The 27,787-nt window shown below is 37.8% G+C and overlaps 1 protein-coding gene across 2 annotated transcripts in view; it reads right to left on the reverse strand.

Annotated features, from left to right (window-relative positions):
* Window positions 1–27,787, reverse strand: part of TLN2 (talin 2) — a 215,958-nt gene that overhangs the window by 163,962 nt on the left and 24,209 nt on the right. The window contains exon 1 of one of the 2 annotated variants that reach the window (XM_085303278.1): window positions 21,606–21,624. The exons of the other annotated variant lie outside the window; for it this stretch is intronic. The gene's annotated coding sequence lies outside the window, so the exon portion shown is untranslated. Of the gene's footprint in view, window positions 1–21,605; window positions 21,625–27,787 lie in introns of those variants that run through there. 2 annotated transcript variants of the gene reach the window in all.

Raw genomic sequence — 27,787 nt, forward strand, 5'->3', positions numbered from 1 at the left:
GGGCATACAAAATGAGGAACTAAGCAACAATCCCAAGAGCTCTTGCTGGACCCAATACTAGGCAATAATTAGCTGCCAGCTAAACTACAATTAACAAGGTCAAATTTAAATAGCATAGAAACTTTTTTGAATGGCTAACTTGAAATGAGGCACTACATAAAGACAAAAATATTTCTGAAAAATAACTACCTTTTTTATCAGTGCAATCCAAGAGAAAGAAAACTGAAAAATGTCCTTTTAGATCAAGTATTAGCTTAGATAGTTCATAACTACTTTCTGGATTGATTTCACTTCAGCTGCTTTCATGAATGATTAACACTCAAGCCTCCTGCAACTGTGTGCTATTTGCTACTTAGAAAATGCTTAGCTGTGCAAACAGATGGACAACAAACGTTTAGAAGCAATGCTAGCCAAGAACATCCAAGCCAAACCTCCTTCTGGACTGGCATGGCTCAGGAGGACTGTGGGGGAAGTACCACACTTCTGGCAGACACATTTCCCTCTTGGCTTGCTGCCCCGAGCTTGCAACTAGCAAACTTTTGAAGAGAAACTACTTTTTTTCTTAGAGAGCAACTAACAGGAGACAGATCAGTCTATCAGTCCGCAGGCATGTGGTTGGGGGATCAGATCTTACACCTAAAAGAAGCACCTGCAGGACAGACAGCTAAATGCATTATGACTTTAGCCTCATTTAACTAAATTCACAGAATAGTCAGAAGAAAAAAATTTTTTCCAGGTTAATAATCACTTCCAAAATGTCCGATTCCTTTGATACATTTCTCAACTGCTGTTTTTTAAACTAAGGGAAGAAACCAAAGTTCTACCAGTGTCTTCCAAACTCTGAGAGCTCTGAAATTGCCTAGCACTTCCACAATGCGACCAAGAAAAGGCTGCCCTGCTAGGGTACTGCTTTCTGCCTCTTTGCATCTTCACAGCCAAAATGAAATATATATATATAGATAGATATTTACATACATATACACACACACACACACATATATATATATATAGTAAAATGGAGCATGCTGCAAAAGTAAGGTCCTGGGGACAGGGATCCAGGAATGAAAGCTTACAAAGTCTGAACAGCAGTGAACATTCCTCACATTCAGCAGACAGTGAGCAAGTGAGTAAAAGGCTCTGACAGAAAGCCTGCCTCTTTGAGCTTTTCTCTCCACCCTGAGTTTCTGTGTCTTCTATCCAAAGGGCATGGATGGCCAAATTGATGGAATTACTCAGAAAATTAAAATACGATACAAACGTTTGTCAGAGAAAGCTGAGGGGAAAAAATAAAGTATAAACAACTGCAAGTTTCACTGGATTCTTCAGTGACTTTTCCCATAAAAGTCTGATAGTCTTTTAGCTATTTAGTTAATCAAAAAAAATTCTTAATCAGCAATAATAATGGCTTTTTCCGCTGTATATAGTAAAAATACTTGCTTTTCCAGGAAGCTCCAAGTTACTTCCACTCAATACAAACTTGCTGACTAAGTGCCAATAGAAAGCACCAGGTGACTCCAGCATCCCTACGCTGCCATGGGACAGAAGCAGGGCTAGGCCAGTTCAGCTGGGGCAATAAAGGTAGTTATCAGGTCAGTAAATTCCAGAGAATTATTTCATTCTGTCTGTTTGGGAAGTTTAGCAGGTGGTGTTCACATTCCCTAGGAGGAAGGAAACGCATGGTGGAACAAAAAAAGATAACCACAGAGTATTTTTAAAAATATATATTTCTTCTAACTATGCAACAGTAGAAATTATTCTGAGGTTACTCTGCTGTTCAAATTAGGCAAAAATTGCTTAGGGCTCATTTTTCAGTATATCAGGAAAAAATAAAGCCATTTAAATGCATAATTTCCTCAGAAGATTTTTTGCTATAAAATAAAGGCTTTAAACATTTTCCTTGATATACATACTACCAATTATAGGTAATAAAAAAATCTTGTTAAGATGATAAAACTATCACACTAACCTCATGCACTGAACATAGCAAACTGCTGGTTACAGTTAACTGAATTCTGAATAGGCCAAGATCCTCTGCTCTTTTAGACAGGCTGGAAAATGAGCTAGAATCTCTTTGCCAAAACTTCCAAAACAATTTCACATAAAAGAAGATTTTAAAACTCTTCATTTATAAAGCTTACTAATATAAATGGGTGGCTTAGAAGACTCAACTGTATCAGGAAAGAGGAAACATACAAGTTTCAGGAAAAAACTTGCAAAGACTGTAGTGCCCGCCAATAGGATCGGTCTCATTCTGCACCCATAATTAAAGAAAAACCAAAAAGAAAATTAAGATTAAGAAATACTTAATTAAACAAAAATGCATGTCTTCGCAGGTGACATGAAATTACATTCCAACTCCTAGAAAAGCTGATTTAACTATAATACTGATCAAAATCCTCACAGTATATACTAGTTTCCATGTTTTACTACTAAGAGACTAATGAAACATGCATATATTTTGTCAATCTAATTAATCTAATTAAAAAGCAATTTGCTTTTTGTTAAATTGCAGGTATACTGTAGGTGCAGCAAGCAAACTGTAGGTAATTATTACATACACAATTCCTTGTCCTCTCAGCTGGGGCCAAATCCAGCATTTCTGTGACAGAAGTGTTCCTGCTGACTTGATACAAATGCTTTCCACTGACGCCTGAGCTGCTATGATTCATTAACCAAAACCTTTAGCTACCACACAGGGACATTCTTCTTTCGTTAGTCCAAGTCCAACAGCTTCCTCTTCAATTCCCATTTTCCTATATACTGGTCTTGGTCATATTTTTTTGATGGAGATGGGGGAAGAGACTTAAACTTAGGAAAAGCACAGCAAAGTATCATAAGAACTAAACTAGATTATCTGAACCTGTTACGTTAGCGCTTTAGAAATAATAGTATACATTACTTTAGAATGAAATAATTGATTAAAGAAAATACTGACAAGTTAAGACTATTCTCAGCAGTACTAGTGCTCAGTATTCAGCAGTCAGGCTGAGAACTCATCCATGCACACTTCAGATTTTCTGTCACAAGATTACTAACATAATGTAGTTTACCTAGTGGGTTGGATTAAAAAAAAAATAAAAAAAATAAAAAAAATAAAAAGACAGTTTGCACTTTTGTACTGGGAAGAAGCACCTGGACTTCTACTTGTTCCTATTTCACACCTAAATACTAGCTTGTAAGATTATTATTATTTGTCAATTATATTCCAAAAGCACATAAGGGAAGTAAAAAGTCAAGCCCCCCCCAAAAAAGTCTTAACGGACCATTAATACAGAGTAAACATACTTTACAACTATGTGTGTGTAAACTTAAGTAAACTAAAGTTTCCCAAGGAATAAGTTCAAGTATTAGCACACGAAATAAAGATTAAAACCAAGCTATCTCAAGTTTATCAGTACATTAAAATCTCCCTGTACAATGTCTCAAGTCTCACGGGAAATAAAAAAATATGAAATTGTCCTTGCTTCGGATATTCTCTTACGGGTTTAGTGCATATCTGCAGACTACTGAATTTAGGCAGATGCACTATAAATTAGATTCAGTGGACTGAATGTGTTCCTGAGAACTAAGTAGTGTATCTCTTTACACTGTATATGGAAAAAAGAATAGTAGTATAGACAGCTGGAGGGGATACCAGTTCCCTCCAGATCAGGGTTCTTCAAGATAATAACGGGGCAATGAAGAGAGCAGAAATTTTATCAGCATTTATGAATTGCCAGGCCTTCCAGAGAAGAGTGAAAATAAATGCTTTTCCAAAAGCCCATTGACAGGAAGGTATCTCCTGCATCAACTATGCTCAACTCCACCATCCTAGTCTTCTGCTCTGATGGTTTAATTCTCATTACCATTATTTAAAGCATTTGCTTATATCTTAATGCTTGTAAGAGGAAGCCAGTAGTTAATTCCTTTGTGCTATCTCCACCAATTTCTAGAATTCAAAAAATTGCCTGTTTTGGGCTTAGAGACTGACAGTATTAAACAGTAGTTTTAGTGGATCAGAAATAAAACTACAGTGTCACTTATTTTCAATGCTGCTAATAAACACAGCTATTAGTTTTGCCTTGCAGAACATAAAGCAAAAAAATGAACTCCTTTTTTGAAAGACTCGATTTTCATTAATACTGAATGTGGTTCATTTTTCGATAATTTATTTAAAGAGAATATAATTACAAATAAGCTTCAGTTTTAGCTTTGTTCCAAGGAAGATCATGCTGGGTGTAGCCCTCAAATCCACACAAAAGGAATACAGAAGTGAGAAGCTGTAACAATGCAATCATGCAAGTATAATGTGTATGATCATTACCATCCTAATCTTTGTGACACAAGCAGTAGGCAGGACATAAAATGAATGAAAGAAACCTTCATTTGGCAAGTAATACTGACATACTAAATACAAGAATTAAAGAAAATACCTCTGTATAAAGGAAGGGCATATAATGCTCTTGCATCACAATTGTGAAATAGAATTTAAATCAAATAGGATGCCCATTATAACAAAAACAAGGTAACACAAAATACATAAAATAGCTGTGTCTGCAGGGAAAAGTGTCTGAACAACTTTTTCCTCTGACAACTGTGGTTCAGTTGAGCTGATGTCCGTGATTCTGATAGGTCATTTGCTGCTAATATCTTTAACATAAATCAGGCTTCCAAGAAAGTAAAGTGATACCTAAGCCTACTCATGCACTCAGCCTTTTACAATTCTGAGACAATAAAAGAGATCTTAGTTATTTCTGATATGGAGGGAAATATGTCCTGCAAAGGCCTGAGCCACTGAGCTGCAAAGAGTGTCTGCAAAAAGGAACGCAGGACCTTGGAGATATTAGGTTTCAGTGGAAAGGAAACAAACGCACCCTCACATTAATGCAATGACTTTCCCCAGCATCATGAAGTGGCTTAGCATTCTCCCAGAGACATCTGCACTTTTGCTTTCCTCAAAAAAGTTACTCTGAAGCAGTTGCAAACAAATTTCTGCTCCTGTTAGCTCCAAGGCCAGCAAATCACTGTACAATAGCTTTCCAATTCCCTCCTTTTAAACAGCCAAGTCTCAGACCATTTTCCAAGGCTTCTCCCTCCCTATGTGGAGGGTTTTTGTGTTAAGAGAGTTCTCACAGCCTTGCCACTGCTCCAAGACATAAGTAGTTCTGTAATTTGGTCCTGTTTTACTGCTTCCTGGATGCAATCACATACAACACTACTCTGAGAATAACAATTAGTGAGCTGTCAGCCTTCAAAAGTACCACTAATTATATCAGCGATACCCTGGTCCGAAATTACCCTTTGAAGAAGATCGCCTATTTGCAACCAAGAAACAATGGCCTACGCAGAACAGGGCTAGGCGCTAACAATAACTAAGCAATATCAGCAAAAAATTACCCACAACAGGGTTCTAGCTTCACATGTTCCTGCAGGGTTATCAAAGCCCAGCTTTAATCCAAATTTTTCAGAACAAACTTGCACTGTAGTTTCTAAGCTCCATTTCATGGAAAGTGCCACACAAAGCAATGCAAGTTTGAGAATGAGCAGAGAAGACAACATTGACAATTGAAGCACATTTCAGCTACATGAAATGGTCAAATTCTAGCTGTGACCTGACTCGTGCTTCAGTGGGGTGATACAAGCTTATATAATAGCCAAATTTAGCCCAAAGAATAAAATCCATGTTTTGGTGGCTATTAACTCCAAAATTAAAGATTAGGAGCTCTTGCACCAAATGAAACATTGCAGCAACTAGTAATCTCCAATAATGAAATATATTTGCAAGAGTTCAGTGCTGCTGCCACATTAACCTTCAATTACACCATTCCACTACGGAAGCTTCAAGGCAACTTCAAGCTTCAAGCATTTCTGCCAGATAGAATAGGAGCTATTTTTTTTTCCTCCTTATCTTGTATGTCTCATGCCATAACATGAAAAATGTGCCAGTCACCTACAATTACTTAAACTAAATATGACCACCTTATCACTTCAGCATTTACAAACACCCTGAAAACTAAACATTATCACTTAGTTTGATTTGTTTTACATTAAATTATTCATATGATCTCCTGAGATATTGGTAAGTGCATAGGCGTCAGTAAAATAAAATTAAATGACCCTACCACATCAAAAATAACACCTTTCTTGGTGGGAGTGTAAAACATCAGTCCTTCTCATTTGCAAAACTTAATTTCTCAATGCTAGACTTCTCAGCTATGCTCAACAGATACACTTAGCTGCTGTACTAAAGCTCTCATCTCAAGTTACACTACTATTTAAGTCTAAAAAGTAATGCATGTGTTAATTAAAGCTGTTAGAGTAAACGTGCAAGTCCTAATGGAAAATTCATGTGAACTGCATTAACCCATTTATACACATACAATTCAGGCACTACACTGAAGGACTTTGGTATCTTATTTAATATATCTTTTTGTAGGCAAAAGCTCTCATAAAAGTTACCTAAGAGGTTACTAATTCTCCAGTTTAAGATGGGAAGGGATAGCAAACAGCACAGACCAAGACAGAAATAGGCACACCATCCTCTCGACAATCCATACAGCCAGCTTTGCTTTCTTTCCAATGTCTTGACCCTTTAAAGTGCAACAGTCTGTACAAAACTACAAAGGGAAGAGGATCAGAGCTGCATATCCATTTTGTGTGCCCAAAATAAGAAATATTTCATAGCCTAGTACAACAGATCAAGACATTTCTGAGAATTGGAAATGCTGAAATCATTCCTCGCTTCAGAGTGGTTTAGCTGCCTTCATTCTCCGATTATGGAGAGCCCTAATGGTGACTTTCCCAATAGCAAAGATCGAACCTTCAAAAAGGCCATTAACAAACAAGTAATCTGAAAGGCAAAGGATAGAAAACAGCAGTTGAAGGAGAAAGATACCAGGAAGAGCTCAGCAGCAATCCCTCCTTCTATAGTGGTTTTATAGACACAGACTCTAGCATTTACTTCTGGTGATAAGAGGTTTGAGAACAGTAACTAAACCACAAGAGACTGAAGAATCCGCAAACCACTATTTGTGGGTGTCGAAACAGTTGCCTTAAGTCAATCCGCCACAGAGCTACAGATTTTACTGTTCTTCTCAGTAAAATTCTCTCTGGTCAATACTCAAAGCTCAAATTCTTAGTTGAACCAGCTTCATTTTGATGTGACAGGAAGAAGTGTCTTTTATTTCTAACTATGTGAATATCGTAAGTATTAAACAGATCCTAGTTATGCCTAGCAACCAATTGTACAACTGAGCAAACACACATGTAACAAYGTGAATATGACAAATCATAGTTAATGCTAACTACGTAGCAAGGAAAAGAAACAGTTCTGAACTTGAAAAAAGCTTGTAATATTTAAAAAGGGAGAAAAACAGGGAAAATTCTTAAAATTAAAAAAATGTTGCAAAGTTATCATAGTAAGGAAACTCAACGTTTACAAAGTCGTTCCTCAGAAGTTTTCCCATCACAAATAGGCAAAAAGCCAAGTCCGGCCATTCAGACTACCAAAAAGCCAAAGCTGACAACAGCATGCAGGTGATGAACGAGCTAAGTGTGCTACAGGCAGCAGCAACAGTGGATGTTGAAGACATGAGAGCCAAGATCATCAAGCATTTTTACAATGGTTGCTGTGGTTTGCAAAGCAAAAAGGTTGCCTAGGCCTCTGTAAGCATTAACAGAATGGAAACAAAATCAGACCTGATACCTCTGCATATCTCATTCTTGTTAACTCCATTTAACTTCAAATTCTTGTTCAGGTAAGGTCCAAGTAGGGACTTGAATAGTTAAACCAAAGAATTTGACATTAGCATGACAATGAAAATGCAGATCTGGGTTTTTTTCCCCCCTCTGCCTAAAGAGGCCTGGGTGAACTTCCTGTTAAAATAAACAGGAGCACACATTAATGAAAGACAAACCTCAGGCACAGCCTGCCAGTAAGGAATCCAAATGGGCTAGTTTCCAAACACCTCCCTTTTGACAACATTCACTGTTAGAGATGCGTTCGTTTAGAGATCTCCAAAGAATTCAGACTTAAAGCAAACAATTAAGAACTAAGGTAACAGCCTCTCACTGAATGTAAAATGAAAGCATATAAAACCTATTTTTCTATGCAGTGCAAATTGGATAAGATTCCTCAGTACTTTTAATAAGGAAGAAAATATACAGACTTACTACTTCCTATTTTTCCATATTTAGCTCAACAGCTCTAACAGACCTTTAGATTTTTGGCCTCATAGGCTACATATTACCACATCAGTTATCTTGACTGAAGCATAAGGGTAACACCAAGGCTAAACCTCTATAAATGCTGAGAGAAGTGCTACAGTCAAAGTGAAATTTAATTACAGATCTTTTTAAACAATCAGTGCAATCAAAATCCACTTGTCAGAAATGGTATATACTTACTATTAAACATATTACCACGGCACCATCATATACCACAGCATTTAATGTATCTTCTCTCCATTTGCTCCCCTTCACACTTCGCACATGCCTGTCACAACTGCCACTACTTTGATATGACCTTTCAATCATTTACTAACCTGCTTATAAAGATCAAGACAAGAACAGTATGATTTGAAGCAGAACTTACCTTCCCAGAAAATTCATCTAAATGCTGTACGCAGTACTCTAGTCAGTATTCCCATTTCCTGTGCAATCCAGAGGTAATTTCCATTTAAGACAAGTCATTGACTCCAATCTCTTCCTGGAAAACTAAGCAGTCTTCATCCTGCCCCACTGCTTGCAGTGTGCTAACTGCCATACAATAAAATCTGAAAAGGCAGGGTGTATGGCACACGGAGAGAAGAGGGATGGGTATCACAAAGAAGCTGCACTACCATAGGACCCAGGCAGCGAGTACTGTACTGGGCAGACCTAATGGGTTGGCAGGATTGGGAAGCAGGTGCCACAGTCCCTCCAATGACTTCCCATAAATCCCAAACTGCACRGGCAATGGCTACATGGTCACAAACTCTGGGAAGCTAAATAAGTAATGGCTTACTCTCCACTGCAGGAAAACAAACAAACCAACCTCATAAAAGCAGAAATAGTTGCAGGAGGTAAAGCAAAGCAAGTACTTCAAAGCATTCTAGCTGCAGTACAAACTCAGAACATACAGGCAACAACAGATGAAAAATTCATGCTGCTGAAAAAGCGTTCATCTGTTGCTTATCAATGTTTTTTCTTAAATAGAAAGACTTATGCCTCCTGAATTACATTATATAAGGCTACCTCATGCTACATCTTTAAACAAACTACTGCTGTACTCCCTGTAATCAATTTCCTGGACAAGCAAATGACTAATTTCATTATTAAAACTCAAGAACAGAGAGTAGTTTAAAAAAGTATCCTACCTGGAGAACTCCAATACAGTTCTCTTATGAACTGTGTCATGTTAGCTCCAGTATCAGTCCAGAGCAGCATGTCAGGTCTTTCATGTTTTAACACCCACAACAGTTACAGGATACAACACATCTAAATACGTAAGAGTAATAAATTGATTACTGAAGTCAAAAGACTGCCTTGCTACACAACACCTTTTACAGTCAGCAAATTCTTTAGAATATCAGTACTAGAAAATATTTKCCAGAGAAATTTCATTCGCAATAATGATTTTATGCTTTTCCCCAAAACTGGAATTTAACAGGCTTGTTTGTTTATTCCTCCCTAGCTGTTTCGGTTCCACACTTCAATGAAGCCCTAATATCATCTTTTTATCATCTTTTCCTTCCCTAATAAACCTACAGTTTCATCATTTTAGCAGTAACTTAGAGCAGCTTGCTGCAATTCCCAGGTAGAGGTGGGAAGATGAATTTCATTTCAGATGTTTTGGCAATAGGGAACAGTAATAGTATCACAGAAGAAATATAGAGAGGAATATAATGCAGGCACTAGGCATGAAAGCTGCTTCTGGAACGAGCCCTTTCTAAGTTCACACATGCAATTCACATTCATGCTTGTTTTTCACCATCTTGTTCAAGATGAAAGATACCTAACCATTTAGTCAAATCAAAATAATAATAATAAACTCATTCTACACGATCACAACAATTTTTCTAACACCTGCATATCCGATTTCTTAATAGGAAATTTGCTGTCTTTGAATAATTACCTATTATATTACTTGTTGAGATTTCTAGGGTGGTGACATCTTTAAATTCCTGAATGCAAAATAAAAACAGGATTCATAAGTATACAAAGGCAACATTGTTCCTTAAGTTACACGCAGCTTCCTTGCAAAAGCCTTACCAACATATACCAGATCCACTAGTTCAGCCAGGTGAGCAGGGTATTTGATGATTACCAGTTACGTCTGCAGCTGCAAGGCAGACTGTTCTAGGCTTCAAGTCTTCTAAAATAGTTTCCCAAGATCTTGTAAAGACCTGGCCACATCAGCTGTGCATGAAGCTCCTACCCATCACAGGAACAGTTGCACAATTATGAAAGATGAAAAAATCTTAAACTGCAGAGCCGATTTCCACAGCTTTTGCACTCTTCAACTGGCTGCCTCAAATGCAAAGCAATGACTCACTGATCTTACAAAGGGATAAGAATGTGCCTAGTTCTTGGACTCCAGTCAAATCTGCAATTGAGAAAGCTGATAAAAGACTATCTCTGCTATAGAGCTGGGAATTTTTCTCTTCTACAAGGCTAAAAGGGAACATACATAAGACACATCCATTTCTTGAAAAACTTTGAAGTCCTGAGAATTAAACTCCACTAGCAGTTTACGTTACAAAATTTCAGACAAAAGCTTAATTTATATGATTTTGAACACTCCAAGTCAAGCAAGCACAACCTTAACTGTTTTCTTCTCTTATCTAAAGACTATCTTTCCTTAAAGGGCCCTTGACAAAAGAGTCCTACAAATCACAGATGCATGTGACAATCTTAATCTAAGAAAAACTGGCCAAGTAATTCTTTTCAACCATTTAAAATACTACAGCCAATGGTTTTCTCAGTACTGGGAGCTTTTATAAGTTTTTCTCCTGTAAGCTGTGTTTCTAGTTCCTGTACACCTCTGATTCCAGGCAGCAGAACTATGTTTTCAAGGGACTATAGATAATAATGATATAAAAGCAAATTTTAAATTATGCATCACATGTAATCTTTGGCACCGTAGTTCCAATGCAGTTAGTGGCTCAGTGGCTTATGCACTGCTTAATTAAATAGCAAGCTAGTTTTACATGTAATTTTAATACTCATGAATGGTGGATTAATTTAAGATGCAATTTAAAATAAGATAGCTTTCTCCATGACAAAATGGAAGTCTAACATAGAAATTATTTATCTTTGAAGTATCAAGTACCTTTCAAATACATTATTTCTTTGTCACTAAAAGGTGACTTTCTTTTATCCCTTAGCCATAAAATGCATCTTGTTCAGTTGTTTAGCATTGTCAAAGCAGTTGCCTAGAGCCCAGTATTTCTTTATACATTTTCAAAAAGATAACTAACTTATGTTACAAAATAAAAACAGAGCTTTTGGCACAACCTGCAATTAACCTGCCAAAACTGCTTACCTATATATTTGAAGTATAGAAAATATACGCAAGACATAAATTATTTATTAGAACATCAAAAATAGACCAAACTTCTCATAACTTCAGAAAACAGACACACTTTCCTACATCTAAAAATAAAAAAGGCCAGACCTCACCAGAAGGATCTCAAAAGATTAACCACTGCCAAAGGACAGAATATTGGGAAAACTGCAAAACTATAAATCTTTGTCTGGAATAGAAAAATCAAACATTTCTAGGCCAAATAAAAATTTAAACCATCTGAATCACTCCCTGCCTGAAAAGGAATTCATTGAACCAATTAATGAACCATTAGCAATGCCATCAACAGTTTACATACAAGTTACACGCCCAGAAAGATATCTGATGGTATCAGTATAAATAGCTTGAACCTGCCAAAAAATGCTGGAAGCCCACCCAATAGGGGAAAAAAAAAAAAAAAAGTGCAAGGGAAAGGGACTGAGAAAGCCATCAGCTCAAAGAGGATGATCAATTTAATCATCTTTACTGTGGCTGCCTCAAGAGGCAGGGGGCACCTAGGAGTCTGCTAAATAGCTGCTCTACGAGTGTGAGCAGTAAGGAGAAAGTGAGGCAGGATTAGGATGCAAGCTGAAGACTAAGAATGTATCAGGTGGGTTCTTCCAATGCTTCTAGAACAGGAAAACCAAAGCAAGTTACATTAACAATTTCCAAGTTGCCCTTGGTGTCACCAGGCTGAGGTGAAAGATCTTTTAGCATTTTAAATGCGAACAAGTTGTTTTTGAAGAGTAAAACTAGCAAAGCTGGTTTTGTGAAGACATGTCCTTCTCCTGTACTCCACTCCTCTTCCTTACTCTCCCCATTCTTCCCTCTTCCTCAGTAATTCCAATTCCTTCATACCCTACATTCCTGTGACACCTTCTTCCTCCAGTGAAGGACACTGCAGTGCTTTGTGCAAGCTGAAGCTCCACACACTGTGAGGAACAAGTTAACACACAAACACTAACTGGTCACTCCACTCCATATGGAGTCAAGTATCCAGAACAGATCATATCTGGATACTACCTGGATCATTTTTCAAAGAGTGGAATTACCAAAAAAAGACCGAGGAYACTTTGCACTCTTTGCTCTAATAAAGTAGATTCACAGTGAGACAAGTTTGAGTGTCTATCAGCTCATTGCTACTGTCACAGATGAATTTTGACTCAACTAATAAGATTTTCCTGCTACTTTTATTTGAGAAGTTTTCCCTCCTAATTCCCCTCATCCAAAATTAGTGGTGCAGCTCTGCCAGGAGCTAATGGTTTCTCAACACTTTGGTCAAGAGACCCAAAAAAGGCAATGTAACTGAAACTGCTTCTAAGCAAAGCAGCTCAGGGACAGAAATTAAGTTTTATATTTAAAAGCTTACTTCATGGTGTTTCCTCTTGAATATCCAACTGCTACAAATCATTTCAGAGAATATACAAGAGTGTAAAAGTTTCCAACAATAAATACAATACTCTCTAGATGGCACGGGGATCCAAAAGATAAGTGAAATTCAAACAAAGTGAAAGAAAAAGCTAAAAATTTTTAACAAAAAAATCTTCAGCTATTTCCATAATAATAATAATGGCAACTGACAAATAAGATGTCCTTACTACCAACTTTCACAAAAGTTGGACTTAAAACATCAAATCCAAAAGTCATAGAAACTGGACAATTTTTTCTTGAACTAGAACACGGCATAGAGAATCTAAGGCAAAAAAAAAGCAGACAGGCAGTGACAACCAGGAGTAACAGCTTTATTTAAATTTTGACAGATATAAGAGAAATATTAGGTGCACCTACTYGACAGTATATGAAGAACTAAGTTCAGAGGATATGAAATTAGGTATGCATTCAGTTTAACTGAACACCATTTAAATCCCACTTTTATTATGAAGTGCTTATGTAGTAAAGAACAATGCTTTAGCCTTAACTTCCTGGCAAATATTTCAAAGTCGATTCTGAGGAGTCTTGTCCCAGGAAAAGCCAAGGAATATCCATTTTAACTTAACAGTAACGCCTGCACAATTTCTTAAAATTTCACACCTCCTGGAACATAAATTGATGAGACTTTCTTAAGAGTCAGCCATAGCACTGAAGTTTTCTTCATTAAGTGGTATAAACTGGCTCTGCACTTTAGGAAGAGTGCATGTATTAGGGCAACACTGAGTAGTTCTCAAAGACTGAGGACTCCTCAGAGTATAATCTTTTTTGAACAAAGGGCCCCCTTTTTTACCTACTTCATTAAGACAATCAGCACAAATATATATAATTAACTTCCACATTTTATTTAGACTGCATGCAGCTACCATATTTGCAACAAAGTATGCTTGTCAGCAGTATACAAATACATAACCTGAGATTGTAGCAAGTCTTCTAAGAAGCTGAAATATGAACTATTGGCAAAATTCCTAGAATTCAACTGGAACAGAAGTCAAGGACACTGCCACCACTACAGGATTACTGAGATAGCAAAAGCCTTAAAATAGGAAGAAATTTCAGTTGCAACTTAAAACTTAGCTTGTAGCTCACTGAACTAGTCAGCCTCTATGAAACAGTCAGGTAACCTGGAAAACTCATTCAAACATCAGCTTTATTACTGGATTGGAGTAGCTGACTAACATTTGTGTTTGTCAGGATATAGCTCTTTCCTTTCCCCTTAATGGTGTTTACTTCTCCCCTACAAAATTCAAGGCAAGAGCAAGTTACCATATACTAGAATTTGTTATGGGCTATTTAAATAAATTAAAATCAGGGGCTTGCTTATAAGAGTTCACCTACGAATATACACACAGAGAGAAGAAAAAATAAAGTAAAAGATTCCATTTTCATTCTTTTGTAGTATTTTCATTGTCTTTTCAAATCTGAAAAATGTCAGTGTTTCTTGCAGTGTTCAGAACATTAACAAATTAGAAGTTAACTCATGGTTTCAGCTTACTTTGAGGTTCAAACTGTCAGTTATTTCCTATTTGCACAATAAATGTTCACACCTACAGATAATTTAGTGTCCACCTGCAAACTGAACTGTGAAGCAGTTCAGTCAAATAAATCATTCTTGACTTCATAGCTCTGTAGGAAGAACCAGATTTAAGTTCTTCAGAGAGACTCCACAGAACAGTGATTCATCAAAAAAACAGGATAACATGGAACTGCAAAGTTCATTAACAAGCAAGATTCACAGTCAAAACTATTTGGTTTTAACTGTTTTACTACCTGATATGGAGAACTTTTCAGCCTGTTTGCATTTTCTTGCATAGAAAAATTCAAACCATCCTTTCCACAAACTCCAAAAGCGATGCACATCTCAAGGTAACTCCCTTAGGCCTGGCCAGTTTCCGCAGTAGCCACAACTGTCAATGTATAAATAGTTACGGCCCAGAGTGCAAGCAAATATCAGCAGGGTAGCAAGTACCTGAAGCAGTCTTGGGGTGGGGGGATGAATTCCAGACAAGTTTGAGTGTTGACTCTTCAAAATAAAGTTAGCATTCAAAAACTTAACTAATTGATACTAAGAATCAGTTGTACTTGCACAAAATCAGTCATGTTAATGGAGACAGTTTATTGGCCAGTGAGAGAGAGAAGTGAGTTTTATTTATACTTGAACATTCTTGTACTTGGAAATAGCCTCAAATAAACCACTTATTGTCCTCTAGGAAAGCTGAATTACCATGCCATTCACAAAAGGAAAAAAAAAAAAAAGATATCACCAAGATACTGGTAAGTGATGAAAAAGATCTAATTTTCAGAGTAGGATAACTGATGCAGAAGAAATCAATGGAATCTTTCAAAAGGACTCCATTCTGGAAGTGCCAAGAATAAAACCAATTTTCAGTCACAACATTCAAATCACGTTTTGACTAAAGTGTTTTCATTTTTCTGCCTCCAGTCATAGCAAATCAAGTTGATAAAAATAATTTGATGGGTTGCTTTTTTTTTTAAAAGAAAAAAAAAAAAAAAAAAAAAAAAAAAAAAAAAAGCCATAGTATGAAGCTCTTAAAACAGCAGCTTTTCCTGTTCAGCTGTTTCACTGGAACTCAACTATTAGAGAGGAGGACAGTTGTTTGAAATTCCACATGATACATTAAGTATGACATATACTGTAAGGAGCACCTGATAACTTGCTCTTCCAAAACACAACCTTTTTCCTTTTCCAGTGTTCTTGCTGAAAGATGTGTTTCAGCAATCATTATGTTCATTTTCCATTTCTCTATGGCTCCTGCCCTTTCTTTCACATGTAGTGCTACCTCTAAGCATGTAGTGCCATAAAGGACAGGAAAGTATCCCTCCCTATRCAATGACACTTACAGCTTCCTTTGTGCTGATTTAGGATCTTAAAATACCGGAACAGGTCAGTAGAACAGTCCAGCAGCATGCAAGGCCTTGATGTTATCCCACAATGGAGTACTGTTGGGGGGAAAAAAAGTGAAGGGAGGAGGAAGAAGAACAAAAAAGTATTCTAAGCAATACTTGTTGCTGAGAGCAACAGCATGTTATGACACCACTCTTCAGAATGAAAGACACACCAAGCCAAATAATACAGAAAAAACAACTGGAAATTTGTCAGCAAAGTGGCCTGTACCTCAGACCATCAGAGTAAAGTTAATAGCAAACCAAGGCAGTCCACACTGCAGAATTTAGCTGGAGTGATCCGACAAGCTCAAGCTTTAGCTCTAGCAGCACTAATTGCTATCCAAACATATACTTGGTATTGCAAAGCCACAGAGTTTGATCAACATTCCCAAGAACATGCATAGTGGAAATAGGCAGAGAAAAAAAGAAACTCCCGAGAGATGATTTGTTAAGAGAGCTGCTGTGTCACTCTATCGCCCAACATTTGTTTGTAGGAAAATCATTATTATTTTCAAGACAATCTTGGAAAAATACTATGGTAAATTGGTAAGGCTGCATCTCGAGTACTGTGTCCAGTTCTGGGCACCTCAATACAGGAGAGACATGGAGCTACTGCAGCAAGTCCAGTGAAGGGCTACTAAGATTAAGGGAGCATCTCCCACATGAGGAGAGGTTAAGAGAGCTGGGACTGTTCAGTCCGGAGAAGAGAAGACTCAGAGCAGGGGAATCTTATCAATATGTATAAGGCTCTGAAGAGAGGGTGTAAGGAGGATGAGGCCAGACTCTCTTCAGTGGTGCCCAGCAATAGGATGAGAGAACTGAAACACAGGAAGTTCCGTCTGAACATAAAGAAAAACCTCTTTACTGTCAGGGTAACAGAGCCTTGGAACAGGTTGCCCAGAGAGATTGTGGAGTCTCCTTTCTTGGGAATATTCTAAAGCCATGCAGACACATGGAAACCCGGGCAACATGCCCTAGGTGACCCTGCTTGAGCAGGATCTAGATGATCTCCAGAGGTCCCTTCCAACCTCAACCATTCTGTGATTCTTCAAGCACCTAAAAGTTGCTTCTGAATCTAGTTTCCCTTAAAACACCGGTCATTTGTCACATCATCTGCGAGTGTGCATGTCACAAGCTGAGGGATGGTCAAAAATTACTATGCTTTTGCAAAAATCATAACAAAAAGCCTTTAAAAATGCTGTAATTCATTCTCACGTAACTCAGTTATTCAACACTGGCATCTTTGGGATAAAACTGAACATAAATAAACTAAGAAAAAAAAGTTAGGTTACAGCCAATAAAGGAATAACTATTGCAACTGAAGGAAAGATTTTCAGTTTACATGAATGTTAAAACACTGGTACCAATACAGTAATTTGATGAGAAACACACTGACTACAACTGAAGTGCCATTCCCCGGACCTCATCTCCCTTTCAAATGGCTGAAATCCATACTATATGGGTCTAACAAATAACTAATACTTACCTTCAGAACTTCCAAAAAAAGAAAAAAAATTAAAAGTTTAAAGATTTACAGTGTTTAAATAGAACTTAGAAGCAACTGATGATGTTAACCAGTTATGCACATATACAAGCAACCACACAYAGACATGCAAATATACAATATACAGTGTACTATTTTCCCCCTCACTGGTTTCATTATTCTCAATCTCAGTAATGAACATGCAGTTACAACATGCTGTTTTGAGGTTCCAAGGATTATTTTACAAGGGGTTAGCTTTCCACAAAAATAAATAAATAAATAAATCCAGGAAATGAAGTCATTTGTTTGTCTTGAAACTATAGCAGCCATCGTTATCATTCATATTAGCACAGCTGCTCATCTAGTAAAGCTGGATACTTCAAAAGACATCAGTCATTGATCACAGTATGGATGCCTGCCTATTTGTCCTACAGTACAGAAAGATATCAAGGTGCACTATTCTGAAACTACCTTGGGCAATCTGCAAAACCAAGAAAGTTGCATAAAATTCTAGTCTTCCCTTTTGATTAAAATAAAACACAGAAAAAGTCCCAGCAACTAAAAGTTAACACTGAGGTGCATTAACAGCTTGTCTTTGGTTTTAAGCAGATACAGGAACTTCATGGACAAGATAAATGAATACAAAACAATTTCACCTCAAATGTTACAGGTTTGAGAGCAAAGAATTTTATCCAATATAACTGAAGGTACCCCAGAAATAATTGAAGATTCAAGTTAACTTATACTGTAATCTATCTTGAGGTAACTTTCACCTTTAGTCCTTACAGGAAGCATAATATGCCTGCTGACATGAGATGGCAGCCTTCCTTTTTCTCCTCCTACAATTTCTTCTGTTACATGCTTTAGAAGTAGAATTATGGGGTAACATAGGAAAAAGATAAGTAATTATTCTGATTACTAATCTTAAATGAAGAGTTACAAAAAGAAACTTCCCTTGTTTACGAGGATTTCAAAATTTGATTCAGAGTAGGTCCTGAACAAGCAGGATATACAAAAAATGTTAAGATCCTGCATTTTACTGCCTGTTTAAATGAAGGAACAAGAGGTTCTATCAGCAGAAAGCATCTGTGCTTGCATGCTATTAACATCCTCCTTTCTCCCACAAGAATTCATTAAAAAATGGGTTTATCAGCATGAATTATTCTACTACCAAACTCCGAGATGTTTAAGTCTACACAGCACCTATACAGCAAACTTTCTGAACAGGGGAGCAGCAATGGCTCAGTTTTTAGACAGTTGGTACTTCAAAAAAAAAAAAAAATCTAGATTTCACAAAGTGCATACTTTATACTTTGATAAACTAGGCTTCTTGAAATATGTTACTCAGTCCTTTCACCACTAGTTATATCATGAACGTCTTAGCCAGTGAATATGCTGTTAGGACAACCATTGCATAATTAGCCACATGCAAAAAAAAAACAGCTCTATAACTTTGAGGCCACAGCACTAGCCAAGGAAAGGACAACTCTAAACACACTTCCAAACAGTAGCTGCAGATGCAACAGGAAAGCTTAATTTCAACAGCAGCACAGTCCTGTCTGGAGTCCAATTTCTCTATTTGCACTATTTGGTAAACATAGATTAAAAATTAAATAGAAAAGCGAAGTGAAAGATGGTACATTAGCCTTTGCCTCCAAAGTTGCAGTCATGATCAATACAAATGCATGTAAGTTTCTAATCCCAAACAAAACAACAACCAACCCAGAACTGATTTTAGAAATAATTACAAATTTGGAGGAGAGAAGGAGGGGAAAGTAGCACTATTTATCGGATTTGCATACAAGATTTCTGGAAGAGTTAGATGTTAAAAGGACTGACAATTCCCTTTGTGCTAAATGCTACTGATTTACTTCCTAAGTGGAGCTTTAGGCAGCTTGTCAGCCATCCAGGACTGGCAGCCCCTTTAAATAGCCTCCATCATTCCCACAGAGAGAGATTGAACAGCAAAGAGTTTTAGCCGCTCAAGAATAACAACTGATTATTTAAGATTGCTTGAGCTGCTCATGTAGTATGACAAAAACACTATCTTTTTTTTTAATTAAAGATTCTTTATAATTTATTCTCATGCCTCTATAGCTTGGTAAAGGAAATGTTGCTGGCCTTATATAAMCCATATCAGGTTTATGACAAATGACATATTATACAAAAACCACCTGGGTAGGCTTGTTTTCATGTCAAGAAACCTCTACAGGGTTTGCTAATACATATCTTGTTCCTGCACATTTAGAGTTACCTTTATGTAATCCTCAAGTTGCTGCTTAAAGGCACTTTACAAAACTATGTTTTGTTCTACCTAACTTAACGCTAATTTAACTTAAACCACATTACGGAGCCTGATCTTCACAGGAAGAAGAGTTCTAAACACATGATGGCTTCTGTGATATATCTTTGCCTATAAATGGAGCAGTTTGATATCATATCATATTGGAGGCAGCTGATTTCCTGCATTAGTCACAAGCATCAGTATCACCACTAACTTTTAAGTGGTATTGGATGTAAAACCAGTTTCACTGGATATGTCCTGTGCTGCTGTTATGAATTCTGTCTACCCTGGGCTTGACAGCAAGCCAGTGGCCTAAAAATTTAAAGGTACAGGGAAGATGTAACCTAGTTATTGAGTGCAACATTTCCTATGCCAAAATAAAACTAACAACCACTTGACATAGCAGTTTCATTCTGTTGGCAAAAATAAGACCTGAAATTACATCTAGGATGAAACTCCCCTCAATTTTAATTGAGGGCAGCATCCACCAAATGTGAGGGGCTGCAGCTTAGGCCACAGCCGTATGCCATTGCTGAACACAAGCAAGACCATGCCTGGAACTTTCATAATTCCCAGGAGAAAAACACCACAACAATGAAAGGCTCCTACCTGCACAGCTGACACTGGATAAATCAGTAGTTTTGCTTGAGGTTTGGATGGGCTTTTTTGTTTGTTTGTTTTTGTTGGGGGGGGGGAGGGGGAGTCGCATCAGATTTCATTTTTCAGTATTTATGAGTGGATGCTTCAAGTTCTCTTCTGTTTTAGCATGGGTTTGTCAAGCAACATTTTTCCACAATAAGACACAAAAGTACAAGTCACTATTTTATATGCCTACATTCAGCTACAGCAGCAGCTTATACTAGTCAATACTTGCAAAGAGCTACTCCAATCACACACACAAAAGCAAATCCTCACACAAAGAAAAGCAAAGCTTCCACAAAGATGTCACCTATGTTAGGACAAATCTGGAACCTCTGCAAAGCAACATTACAGCCAATTCTGCCCAGTACCAGGCAAATGTTAACATAATACTACTTTCATTTATAGCCTTTTACCATTACCCTCTTTCCTTGGTATGCAAAAGAAATAAAGCAACAGTGACTCCCCTCATTAAGAAACAACTCCAATATAGTTCAGAAGACAAAGTAAATAGCTGTCTTCCATTTCAGTTTGAAAAATATGCTTCTAAAGACACACTTATAGGCAAAGTTTAATTCAACTTACCTACACACTATCTAGTTTTATTAGTAACAAACACACATCTGAGTCTGTCACACAGCCACATGTGTTTTGAGACAGGCACTGCAGCAGCCAGCCAGCTGTCTCATCAGCACCTGCTCCTGATTGCTCTACTCTGTTTTGTCCTGCCCTCCAGCAAGCAGGTAGTCATGCATCCTCCCCTGAGGAATGACAGTCAAGTAGAAATCACGGACCTTCTACCTGTCTTTGGTTCCCAGTATTCCTTCCCCAAAACTAACTATTAATGCCTGCAGTCTCTATTTCTTTAGAAACCACAGTAGAACTGCAGTTTGCTTCCTATCACACAGTGCAATACATCCTCTCCCCTTCCAGAGGCATATACCTATTCAATTGTCTTTCCAGCACTGTGTGTTTGGGTATTTATTATCTGTCTGCAAGGTATTACCAAAGGTCTCTCTGATCAGACTACCATATTTAAGGGATAGCCTACTTACCAAAACAAATAGGGAGTAACTCTGAAAAAAAAACCCAAACCCTACAGATAAATAATAAGTGATGGGTTTATCAAGCAATTATTTTCATGCTGTATAGTATCACTGTRGAGTATAAAGGAAAACATGCAACTTTTTTTTATAAGTATATGCCCCTCTGTTTATCTGATTCATACTAACATGTAAGAATAGCAGAAATTGTACCAATGCAATTTGTAAAGGGAGAAATCTACAACAAAGAAAATGGTAGAAAGATAAGGCTCTTTGAAAAAACAATAGGAAAGATACCTTATTTGGGCACATCTCCTCCCCTTCCACTACACTGGCTCCATCTAATTAAGAACTGACTTATTGTGGGCCAAATCCAGGATCAAAGCAGGTTTTAAATCCCAGGGATGCTAGGAGAAGAAAGAACAGGACAGATTAAGTTGCCAGCAGCTACCTACATGCAGCTGACAAACTTACTGTGAGAGGAGGCTTGCTATGCCACTGCTCTCTGCTAGAGGTACCTGGGCTGAAACAAGTCTGAAAGCTACTTTGGAAAGCTGAAGAGAAAAAGAAGATACTACACACAGAAGTCTTTTAGGCCTTTTGCTCCACATATTTTCTACTCTGGATAAACAGCTAATGCTACGTTCTAAAAACAATTTTGGTACAACAAATTTTTTTAAGTCCCAGTGTCCCAAAGAAGAATCACCAATGTTCTGTTAGTATGACTGGGAAACAAGGGCAGCTGCAGCCTAGGGCATATCTGAGCGTTTGGAATGCCCAGATCCCCACATAAAGAAGTGGCCCAACAGCAGACCTGTCCTTTGAAGGAGGTTAAAAAATGAAGCTAATCCAACCATAGTGTGCCCTATATAGGCAATTACTTCTCTATTTTACTAAAATTAAATTTTGTTCTCTTTAAGTAGTTCAACTACTGGTAAACTCTTACATAAGAGTTTAAAAGGTGTTTTATGGAATATCTTACACTTTCACCACATTTCTGTGCCAGTTCTTTCCTGGTGCAGACAGAATGTTGTCAGGAAGCATCAAAGCAGCAGTTCACATTGCTTCCCTGTTGCTCAGCCACACTGAGTAAAAACTACCCACTCAAGCTGAGGTGCATCATAGCTTCTCCTCCCTCCTCACAGCTCAAAAATTCCCTCCTCCTCTCAAAAATTAAGAACACCATTTTGAAGCTGTGATTTTTAAGTCTGTCAAGATCTGTATCCATCTCCCAGTCAAATATTGTTGACCTGTCAGAGATACTAGTGAAAGGGTACCCAAGAGCATCAATGCTATGTTAAATTCAGAGATCTCTGCAATGGCAAGAGTCAAGTAATCCACTGGACAAGAACTGCAGAGAACAACACAGAATGCCATCACTGTTCCAGGACTCAAAAGACCTGTAGCCTTCTTACAAGGCTGRTTGTCCTAGAGCTGCCCAAAATAAGAAACTATGAACTCTGTATTACTAAGATACAGGATATGGAATTATGTTAGGAAGTTTGAAAGTGAGCATCTCACAGGGATCAGAGATGCCATCCCCTGGATTCCTGCTGCTCACCAGAGATCAAGAAACAGTATAGATGGCTTTCTACAATCAGATATTAGTACAGGGCTTTAAGTAGTCCTGCAGGAATACGCAGATTCTTCTTTATGACAGCTGGGTTGCATATACAGATGCTCCAGTTGGCAGATTCCAAAGTCCTACAAGTGTTAAGTAAGAGCAGCTACTTGGACCTGGCTTTGTAATGGTTATATAGTGAAAGCAAGAAAACACAGCCAAGGCATTGAATACCAATTAGTTCATGGTTCAAAAATAATAACACTGATCTCAGTGAAGCACACACTGATTACATTTAACTGTTCCTGTTTACCTGCAGCAGTTCAGCTAGTTAATTGTATTTCATAGATCTTTCCAGATTGATACTATTACAAATATTCTGCTCTGCTATTTTCATCTGTAATAAAATGAATAGCTAATGGTTATTGCTACTTCTAAATCTTTGACGACTTCCAYTTAATCTAAATTAAGCCTTAAGAGAAAGTGATGTTCTGTCAAGATAAGCATATCTTAATTGTGGGTCTAGCACTCTGCAATATAGGATGCACTGATCCTTGCAACATACCCTTTATGCGTGGAACCTATTAGCAATGCCCTTGGTGGAAACTATGCAAGAAAGGAAGAGAGGAGGTTGTGTGGTTCCTTCATTATTTTAAAGATTACTGCTAAGCACTGAAAAACACAACTGCAGTTTTATCTTAAACTCAGCAACTAGAAGTAGAAATTTTCTTCTTTCCTTCACGTTAGACAACAATTTGCTATTACTATGATGAATTTACTGACATGCAATAAAAGGGACTGGAAAAGCTTCTGGGCTGTAAGGAAGTACTCCAGTTCAGAAAGTTTTAAAAAGCCTGTGAGATGCTTTAGTTGAATTTCCTGCCATCATTTCAACCCATCTTCCACTTCAACAACAAATCTTTCCCCAGCTAACAGTCCATCTGAGTACGAACAATAACAACAGAGCTGGTAAATGCATACCAAGAGAAATGGGCAAAGCTGTATGACCCTAATAACATGCACATACACATTTAAGATGTGCTTGGCAGGTGGTTATCTAGTGAACGCAAAATTATTAATATGTACTTCAAAAAATACACTGGGTACTGGCATTAATGAAGCCGCCTGTAAAGCAGCTGAATATTATCTTAGCCTCTGGTGGATTAGATATGTTAAAGTAAGGGGACATGGCACTAATCAATACTGCATGAATAGTTTCTTCTACTGACAATCAAGGCTTGTACTTAAAAACGTGTGTGTGTGTGTGTGTGTGTGTGTGTGTGTGTGTGTGCGTGCACGCACAAATAAGTCATTGCATAAACTCTTCCACAAAACTGGCCAGTACAGAATATAATGCTTAATGAAATTTGAGTAAGCTTAATTAATGTATTTAATTTTTCCAAATAATTTGAACAGGACAAAGATTAATCTATATTTGTATGGTCTGATGCAGTGAAGTATACTGCACCCTAATTACAGCTAATCAAGTTATTAAAGACACAACCAGCTCTTCAGAAAACATACTACACTGAAGTTAAATTAGGTAGAAATCTCTGCCCGTGAATGAGCATCAATTGAGGTAACAAACCTCGAATAAATTCTAGCGGGCAATAAATAAATGCTAATTGCCTGGAACTTTAGTTGCACTGACAAATTCTCATTCACACTGAAATTACGATGCATAACGCCAACTGTAAAAGCACGCAGTAGCATTGTTTGATCCTGCTGAGTATGTCATATACAATTAACTAAGTGCAACACTATTAGGTCATTTAAGCGGTATTTAAATTATCACTTCTAATCCTACTGAAATCAGAACGCTAAGTCATAACCAGCACCATAACAATATCTTCTGATATAAACTAGTCCCTCCACATGTATTTTTAAATGCTCAGTCAGCTGCTTTGCCAGTGATCAGTAAGAATATATGCAGTAGATAAACTGCATCTACTCTCAGGAACATCCTTTGAAAAAAATTCACAACAAGATTCAAAGTACAAACTCTTCAAAAATAGGTGTCCTGAAGCAGATGCAGTAGTAGCAATCTTCCTGTACAGTGTAACTTCGAATGCTGAGAGCTACAAACATATTGATAAAGTTACTGTTGCCTGAACACAAATCCCTGTTGCTGCCATGGCCCAGGTCTGCAGAATCGAATGCAAGACTTGCTATTGTTTCTACAAGTTTGACTACAGTCATAGGTTAGTAGTTTTCAGGCACCCATGCACCCTCTCCCTTTTGAAATGCTAACTCATTTTTCCCTGCTGCTTCATTTCTTATTGTTCTGCACTTCTGGACGTATACCTAGCTTATTTCTCTCTCTACAGAATAGCATTATAAAGATTCTACAGCCTTCCCAAAACGGCATCACACTTGGCAGATTGATTTGGCCATGTCTCTAAGAAAGCCCTTCAAACACAGGGTTCCTCACTGTCGTCATATCCATTTTCCATTACGGAAATCAGGTTAATTCAGCCAAGACATCAGCTCAGTCAATACCTGAAACAAATCACTCATGTTATTTAAAAGAGAATACCCATCAAAATCATTAATGTGGAAATTGTGGCATAACCATGGTTTACAGTCCTCTTCATTAGTACACAAAATGGATGTCCAAGGTCTGCTCTTCCCACCTCCTCCCCTCTGCTGCCTCCAGCTCACATACAAGAGTGAAATAGCAAATGGATCACCAGAGCAGCAGCATTCTGCCAGCTGGATGGTTTTACAGGCAGATACAGAAAGTTTATTTTATTTCTCAAATCACCTGTGTTTAGTAACTTGCAGCAAGAACACTCATTATCACCATCACTTCCAATGTCCATAAACTCAGCCCAGGTCAGCAAAGGAGCGAAAGGAGGCTTACTCACAGTAAGAGATGACATCTGAGGGTTTTTGCACACGCGCGYGTGCAAACACACACACACACACACCCTTTATAAGAATTAGTCAAAAATGCACAAAATGGATGAGAAGCAACCTTGAAGTCTTTGAAAAAGTTAGCTTTTTCTTGGGCTAAAATATGTGTGTGTGTGTGTGTGTGTATTTACATTTTTGTGCCTACGTTTATTGGAAAGTCAGAAGATGAAAACGTAATACAAAGAAATTTAAGTGAAACATTGATTTGAAAAGTCATAACAGAAAATTTTGTTCTGTCACAGCAAAAAAAAAAAAACTCTTTAAAAGTTTTTAAGACAAATTCATAGAAGATAGAGGGATGGCTAAGAAAGCAAAAATAAATCTCCCAAGAAAATTCCTCCTTCTCCCCCCCCTTTTTAAATCTATCCACTTCTTCATTCAACTTTCACTTGCTCAAGTTTTAGTAGAGATGTTAACAAACGTCAGGATACGCATTAACAGGAAGCTGTCTATTAAAAGTGTTTAATTGCACACTACTGCTTAATTTAATACAACCACACAAGAAACTGAACTGATTAGACTGAATTTTGCTCAAATAAATATTTTTTTCCCAGAGGCCCACTGCAACAAGACAATGAGAATAATAAGCCACACGAAGAGAAGAGAGGAATGATGCCAGCTGTAGTAAAGCAGTGCTATGTAATTTGAGGCCACTTGAAGGCCAACTTTAGCAGTATTTGTACTCCAGAAGCAACCTGTTCACTACCCAAACTGGAAGCTAATAATGCTATAACAACCTCCACTCTAGCAAGCACACTACTTTTACTGGGAGATAAAATTCCCTRGGGGGCGTAATCTGTTGTCCGCTTCAGTCAGCACTGCCTCAGTCCCATGCTTCTCCTTACCTCACTAAGCGGATATTCCCACTCCTGCTGTACACTGGCACTCCTGTCTGCCCACAGCAACTGTGTGCTGGGAGCTGAACTACCCATCAGTACTTGTCCTTCCCTCTTCCAGGGCAGCTAGCTATTCCGTCTAACCACTGAAGCTTCCAGCCTGGCTACCTGCACAGTTAGGCCAATGCCAGAGCAGCCATGTGGCAGGGAAGGAACGAACTGCATAAACCTTGGTTCAGCACAATCCAAGCTACCTTGGAATTATATCCTTATGCTAGCAAGGCCTGTCCACAGCAGTAAACTTTTAACATAAACGCTATATGCTTCCTCAAGGAAGCCTAGAGGGATACAAGTGAGGAGCATGAGATTAGTAGCAGTGATAGAAAAGCCAAAGGTCTTCTCTCTCCAGTCAAGAGTATCTGTTCAGACACTAGCACTACATGGCCTAGATAAAGGATGTCAACAGAAAAGCCAAACTTCTCTTGGTCTAGTCAAGGGAGGTGGAACATACTGGAATAGATTTTGCAATCTAAGGATAAAGGAACACAAAAGGCCTACACTGCTGACCTAGTCTCTTTACATACTTTATGAAAAGGAAATACCCATGCACAGATGCTCCAGAAGTAGAAATAAATAGCTCAGAGAGGTTCCCTTTCAGATTCAATTATTGTTCAGGTATAGCAGTAACTAGAAATTCAAGGCAGTTTTCTTGCTTTTTCCAACTGTACTGCAAAAGGTGAACTCTCATACGCATGAGAAATTATTTTACATGCAAAAGAGCTTATTCAAAGATTTACGCAAATATGCCTAATGAACAGGCATCATGATCACAACCTCTACAACAACTCAGTGCTATGGTTATGTTCCAAGTTAAGAAAAGTATTTATGGCAGCTTCTATCAAGGCAGATGGCACAAGTTTGTCACCTCTTTTAAAGAGGTCATGCTCATTTACTCCCCAAATTCACTCATTTCACACCAAGCCAGTTATACTATACATTTAATAGGACAGAATAAAAAACAAAGTAATTTACACAAAATTTTCAGATACTTCATTATAACACTCACAGGAGATTCCAGAGACACATGTGGAATGGAATAGAGTGCTAGCATCAATTGGATATGACTGTCACTTGTACTTGCTACACCCAAGCTCAAGAATAACATT

The sequence above is a fragment of the Rhea americana genome, unplaced genomic scaffold (assembly GCF_003343005.1).
Source record: "Rhea americana isolate MKP2758 unplaced genomic scaffold, rheAme1 scaffold_2, whole genome shotgun sequence".
Taxonomy (NCBI): domain Eukaryota; kingdom Metazoa; phylum Chordata; class Aves; order Rheiformes; family Rheidae; genus Rhea; species Rhea americana.